Here is a 6997-nt window from a genome sequence, read left to right on the forward strand (position 1 = left end):
TGTAATATTTCGATGTTTTGGATTCTGCAAAGGTTTGTTTTATGACCTAATATGTGGTCTATTCTAGAGAATGTTCCATGTGTTGCAGAAAAAAAAGTATACTTTGCAGCAGTTGGGTGGAGAGTTCTGTATAAGTCAATGAGGTCAAGTTGGTTGATTGTTGTAATTAGGTCTTCCGTGTCTCTATTGAGCTTCTTGCTGGATGTCCTGTCCTCCGAAAGTGGTGTGTTGAAGTATCCTACTATAATTGTGGAGGTGTCTATCTCACTTTTCAGTTCTTTTAAAATTTGATTTATGTATCTTGCAGCCCTGTCATTGGGTGCAGAAATATTTAATATGGTTATATCTTCCTGATCAATTGTCCCTTTTATCATTATGTAGTGTCCTTCTTTATCCTTTGTGATGGATTTAACTTTAAAGTCTATTGTGTCAGAAATTAATATTGCTACTCATCTTCTTTTTTGCTTATTGTTTGCTTGATATATTTTTTTCCATCCTTTGAGCTTTAGTTTGTTTGTGTCTCTAAGTCTAAGGTGTGTCTCTTGTAGGCAGCATATAGACGGACCGTGTTTCTTTATCCAGTCCGAGACTCTCTGTCTCTTTATTGGTGCATTTAGTCCATTTACATTCAGCATAATTATAGATAAGTAAGTGTTTAGTGTTGTCATTTTGATGCCTTTTTGTGTGTGTTGTTGACAATTTCATTTTTCCACTTACTTTTTTGTGCTGAGACGTTTTTCTTTGTAAATTGTGAGATCCTCATTTTCATAGTATTTGACCTTATGTTTGTTGAGTCGTTACGTTTTTCTTGGCTTTTATTTTGAGTTATGGAGTTGTTATACCTCTTTGTGGCTACCTTAATCTTTACCCCTATTTTTCTAAGTAAAAACCTAACTTGTATTGCTCTATATCACCTTGTATCACTCTGCATATGGCAGTTCTATGCCACCTGTATTTAGTCCCTCTTTTTGATTATTGTGATCTTTTACATATTGACTTCAATGATTCCCTGTTTTGAGCATTTTGTTTTTTCTTAATTTGTTTTTGTGATTTCCCTATTTGAGTTGATATCAGGATGTTCTGTTCTGTGACCTTGTGTTGTGCTGGTATCTCATACTATTGGTTTTCTGACCAAACAATTTCCTTTAGTATTTCTTGTAGCTTTGGTTTGGTTTTTGCAAATTCTCTAAGATTGTTTTTATCTGTAAATATCTTAATTTCGCCTTCATATTTCAGAGAGAGTTTTGCTGGATATATGATCCTTGGCTGGCAGTTTTTCTCCTTCAGTGCTCTGTATATGTCATCCCATTGCCTTCTTGCCTGCATGGTTTCTGCTGAGTACTCTGAACTTATTCTTATTGATTCTCCCTTGAAGGAGACCTTTCTTTTCTCCCTGGCTGCTTTTCAAATTTTCTGTTTATCTTTGGTTTTGGCAAGTTTGATGATAATATGTCTTGGTGATTTTCTTTTTGGATCAATCTTAAATGGGGTTCGCTGAGCATCTTGGATAGATATCCTTTCATCTTTCATGATGTCAGGGAAGTTTTCTGTCAGCAGATCTTCGACTATTCTCTCTGTGTTTTCTGTCCTCCCTCCCTGTTCTGGGACTCCAATTACACGCAAGTTATCCTTCTTGATAGAGTCCCACATGATTCTTAGGGTTTCTTCATTTTTTAAATTCTTTTATCTGATTTGTTTTCAGCTATGTTGGTGTTAATTCCCTGGTCCTCCAGATTTCCCACCCTGCATTCTGATTGCTTGAGTCTGCTCCTCTGACTTCCTATTGCGTTGTCTAATTCTGTAATTTTATTGTTAATCTTTGGATTTCTGCATGCTGTCTCTCTATGGATTCTTGCAACTTATTAATTTTTCCAGTATGTTCTTGAATAATCTTTTTGAGTTCTTCAACTGTTTTATCAGTGTGTTCCTTGGCTTTTTCTGCAGTTTGCCTTATTTCATTTCTGAGGTCATCCCTGATGTCTTGAAACATTCTGTAAATTAGTTTTTTATATTCTGTACCTGATAATTCCAGGATTGTATCTCCATTTGGGAAAGATTTTGATTCTTTTGTTTGGGGGGTTGTAGAAGCTGTCATGGTCTTCTTCTTTATGTGGTTTGATATCTACTGCTGTCTCTGAGCCATCACTAAGATATAGTAGTGATTTATTCTATGATTGCTCACTGAGTCTTGTTTTGTTTTCTTTCAATATACGTGGATAGGCTACTAGATTGTGCTGTCTTGTTTGTTGTAGCCCTTGACTTACTTATGACCTATTACCAGTTGGTTTGGGCTGTCACCAGCTATATATGCCTGAGTCTATTCACTATTCTTGAGTAGAATCTGATTTGGGGTCATCAAGTATGTGCTGCACCCTAACACCTCTCTACCTCGAGAAGTAGTGGTGATATGTGTGCACCAGATTCTATTAGCAGCTGGGGTTCACAGTCCAGGGGGGGCAGGATGCTGACAGGCTTCCCCCAAGTGTCAGTGAGGTAGGTGTGTCTCTATTCCTATAGCACCTTGGTGGGAGGGCTCTGCAGCTGTATCTTAGGCTCCCAATGCAAGTACCTCTACTGATTGGTAGGTGTCACCCTCCTTAGACCCCTAAGGCAAGAGGCTAGGTCGTCTGGGGGGAGCTTCAGCCCTCAGTTCCCTGTTGTGGGTCAGTTAGGGCTCTGTTGAATAAGCAGAGATATTAGACCTGGGAAACTTGTTTTTCCAGTAAATCCGCTAAAAAAAATGCATTCAGAACCCTATCTTAACTGCCTTTGCATTATTACAGCCACCTTGTTCCCTGTAAGGATGAAAGCCTGAGATTTGGATCATATATGCTTGGCTGGAGCTGGTTTTGTGTTTTTAGTCCAATTAGGGAAGGATTTTTGGTCCCTGGGTTTTTTGTGGTTGCTTTTCTCAGGCCAGAAGAATGGGTTAGGAAAGCAACAAAAAAAAAAAAAAAAAAAAAAAAAGGAAAAGCAAAGCCGCGGAGCCGGAGCTGTTCTCCCTCTGCCTCAGGAAATTCCAATGTTACTGAAGCCACCTGGGAAGGGGAGGGGAGAGTTTAGAAAAACGGGAGAGAGTAGCACCCCGGAATATAGCCAAGGTTGCTTATCTTGCTTGGGATGATTATTTTATCTTAGATTCCCGAGTGGCGTGTCGCCTATGTGTGCTGGCTGTGTGGAGATTGTCCCCGAGGGTCTGGCCTGCTGAAGCCGTGGTCAGATCCTCCACTGCCAGTCCAAAGCCCAGCGTCAAGGTTCCCCTGCTGGGACGCTGCACTCCCGGCTCCAAAATCAGTCGCTGCCTCCCGGGGACTTCTCGTCCCACCAGCCGTGTTGCCGCGCTGCCCCTACGGACCGGCTGGGCCCCCTCCCAGGGTTAGTTCAGGGGAGTAGGGCTGCGCCCCGTGTTTTCGCCGTGACCGGATGCCGCGTTCAGCTCCCCTGTGCCCAGTCCAAAGCCCGGCGCCAAGGTTCCCAGGCTGGGACGCTGCACTCCCGGCTCCAAAACCAGTCACTGCCTCCTGGGGACTTCTCCCACCAGCCGCGTTGCCACGCCACCCGCGCGGACTGGTTGGGCCCCCTCCCGGGGTCAGTTCAGGGGGGTAGGGCTGCGCCCCATGTTTGCGCAGTCACAAGATGTTGTGTTCAGCGCCTCTGAGCCCAGTCCTAAGCCTGGCGCCAAGGTTACCTGACTGGGACTCTGGCTCCAGGCTCCAAAAACAGTCACTAGTTCCCCGTAGTTGTTCGTTCTCTGTCTCTGTCACTCAGGTCAACTCTTTAAATCTGTGTTTGTTGTTCAGGGTTCGTAGATTGTCATGTATGTGACTGATTCACTTGTTTTTCAGAGTCTTTGTTGCTGGAGGGATCTGAGGTAGTGTCTACCTAGTCAGCCATCTTGGCCCCCCCTCCTCAAGTTACTTTTATGTGAACAACATTAGGAACATCAAATAAAAGCTAAGACAGAAAATTATGGTTATATTGGGGATGAACAAATTGTGGTTATTAAGGAATCTTTAAAAATAAGCCTGGAAACCACTGAAAGTTAGATCTTTTATAGACAAATTTGAGTGCACAAATGACTAATTTTCAGTTAGGAATTTAAGACTACTGCCCTGTTCTACAGAGCAGATTGAGGCAAATATTTCAGTTGAGCTTCAAGTCTCCACACCATCATGCACACGTTAGTATTCAGCACTTCTTTTTGAGAAGCCCCAATGTCATTTTACCAAGTGGTCCTAAAGATCTAAGAAGTATGCTACCATATTACTAATAACTGGCTGCCATCAAGTCCATTCTGACTCATAGTGACCCTATAGGACAGAGTAGAACTGCCGCCTAGGGTTTCCAAGGAGAAACTGGTAAATTGGAACTGTGAACCTTCTGGTTAGCAGCCAAGGTTTTAAGGCACTGTGCCACTAGGGCTCCACTAAAATAGCAGAGGATGGTTTCGATCCATCGACCTCTGGGTTATGGGCCCAGCACGCTTCCGCTGCGCCACTCTGCTCCTTGATTGCATTTCTAATAGCCAAGCTTATACAGTCCTGATGCATGTCGATATGTCAGCACATAGAATAATGGCATTTTTTCTCATCATTAGTATTGAATAAAAGCTCCAGAACAAATGATTAGATGGTTAGATCTTGAAATCTAGTTATGGCCTCATATGGTTTAATTAATGGAAGTCTCAAAATACTTTCAGAAAAAAAAAAACAAAACCAAACATTTCATTTGCAATGTGGAGATGGAGGAGGGCATAGCAGCCACTACTGCTTGTCTACACCACAGTCAGCCACTAACACCACCCACCATGCCCCCTTGAAAACAGAAAAATGACTTTCTTCACATAGCCACATCTGTACTGCCCTGTGCTTGGAGGTGGTGGATACCATTCTCAGATCCAGAGTCTGAATCATGATCAAGCTTGCGTAGTGGTTAAGAGCTCAGCTGCTACCAAAAGGTTGCCAGTTCAAATCTACCAGGCACTCCTTGGAAATCCTGTGGGGCAGTTCCACTCTGTCCCTTAGGGTTGCAATGAGTTGGAATCGACTCCATGGCAACGGGTTTCAGGTTTTTTTGTTTTTGTTGTTGTTAATCATAGAGGTTCCCATTTTCGTGGCAGTAAGTTTAGGTAAGGGTATGTGATATAAATATAGTAAATGAGACTGGGAAGCTTAGAGAAGAGGTTGTCCTCAAATTATGAAACACAGAGGTTTGTCTTCCTTCTAGACCACGTTTGAAATTGTGAAAGTTTGAAGTACTGCACAGGGACCAGCTGGAATATGAGACTCAGATGTTGAAGATGGCAGAGTGCAAAGAGTCAAAGAACCTGAGTCCTGATGGCATTGTGGAGCCACCGAATTTACCAGCAGTGTAGCCTCCTTACCTCCTGGATTTATTATGTGTGATATAAATCTAGTTTGTTTAACCCAGTTGAGTGTTGTTTTAATTGTTGTAGAGCTCTTGCTAAAAGTTTCCTGTTCCTGGGGAGAGGTCTTTGGGCTCGATTTTTCATATATATATATTTTAAAATAATTTTTATTGTCCTTTAAGTGAAAATTTACAAATCAAGTCAGTCTGTCACATATAAGCTTATATACATCTGACTACATACTCCCATTTACTCTCTGCTCCTAATAAGTCAGCCTGCTCCCTCCTTCCAGTCTTTGCTTTTGTGACCATTGCGCCAGTTTCTAACCCTCTCTACCCTCCCATGTCCCCTCCAGACAGGAGATGCCGACACAGTCTCAAGTGTCCACCTGATACAAGTAGCTCACTCTTCATCAGCATCTCTCTCCAACCCATTGTCCAGTCCCTTCCATGTCTGATGAGTTGTCTTCGGGAATGGTTCCTGTCCTGGGCCAACAGAAGGTTTGGGGACCATGACCGCCGGGATTCTTCTAGTCTCAGTCAGACCATTAAGTCTGGTCTTTTTGTGAGAATTTGGGGTCTGCATCCCGCTGTTCTCCTGCTCCATCAGGGGTTCTCTGTTGTACTCCCTGTCAGGCCAGTCATCTGTTTTGGCCGGGCACCATCTAGTTCTTCTGGTCTCAGGATGATGTAAGTCTCTGGTTCATGTGCCCCTTTCTGTCTCTTGGGCTCATAGTTATCGTGTGACCTTGGTGTTCTTGATTCTCCTTTGATCCACGTGGATTGAGACCAATTGATGCATCTTAGATCGCTGCTTGTTAGCATTTAAGACACCAGATGCCACACTTCAAAGTGGGATGCAGAATGTTTTCATAATAGAATTTATTTTGCCAATTGACTTAGAAGTCCTCTTAAGCCATAGTCCCCAAACCCCCGCCTTTGCTCCGCTGACCTTCGAAGCATTCAGTTTATCCCGGAAACTTCTTTCCTTTTGGTCCTGTCCAGTTGAGCTGGCCTTCCCGGTATTGAGTATTGTCCTTCCCTTCACCTAAAGTAGTTCTTATCTACTAACTAATCAGTAAATAACCCTCTTCCACCCTCCCCCTCCCCCCTCTCATAACCACGAAAGAACGTGTTCTTCTCAGTTTATACTATTTCTCTTATTATAGTGGTCTCATGAAATATTTGTCCTTTTGCATCTGACTGATTTCACTCAGCATAATGCCTTCCAGGTTCCTCCATGTAATGAAATGTTTCACAGATTTGTCACTGTTCTTTACCGATGCATAGTATTCCATTGTGTGAATATACCATAATTTATTTAACCATTCATCCATTGATGGACACCTTGGTTGCTTCCAGCTTTTTGTTATTGTAAACAGTGCTACAATAAACATGGGTATGCATATATCTATTCCTGTAAAGGCTCTTATTTCTCTAGGGTATATTCCGAGGAGTGGGATTTCTGAGTTGTATGGTAGTTCGATTTCTAACTTTTTAAGAAAATGCCAGATAGATTCCCAAAGTGGTTGTACCATTTTACATTCCCACCAGCAGTGTATAAGAGTTCCAATCTCTCCGCAGCCTCTCCAACATTTATTATTTTGTGTTTTTTGGATTAATGCCAGCC

The 6997-nt window shown here is 42.5% G+C and overlaps 1 non-coding gene across 1 annotated transcript; it reads right to left on the reverse strand.

Annotated features, from left to right (window-relative positions):
• Positions 1–4432: 4432 nt before the first annotated feature.
• TRNAM-CAU (transfer RNA methionine (anticodon CAU)) lies at positions 4433–4504 on the reverse strand. Its single transcript has one exon. It is a non-coding gene; the product is annotated as a tRNA-Met (tRNA).
• Between the last annotated feature and the right edge of the window lie 2493 nt (positions 4505–6997).

The sequence above is a fragment of the Elephas maximus genome, chromosome 1 (genome assembly GCF_024166365.1).
Source record: "Elephas maximus indicus isolate mEleMax1 chromosome 1, mEleMax1 primary haplotype, whole genome shotgun sequence".
Lineage (NCBI taxonomy): Eukaryota > Metazoa > Chordata > Mammalia > Proboscidea > Elephantidae > Elephas > Elephas maximus.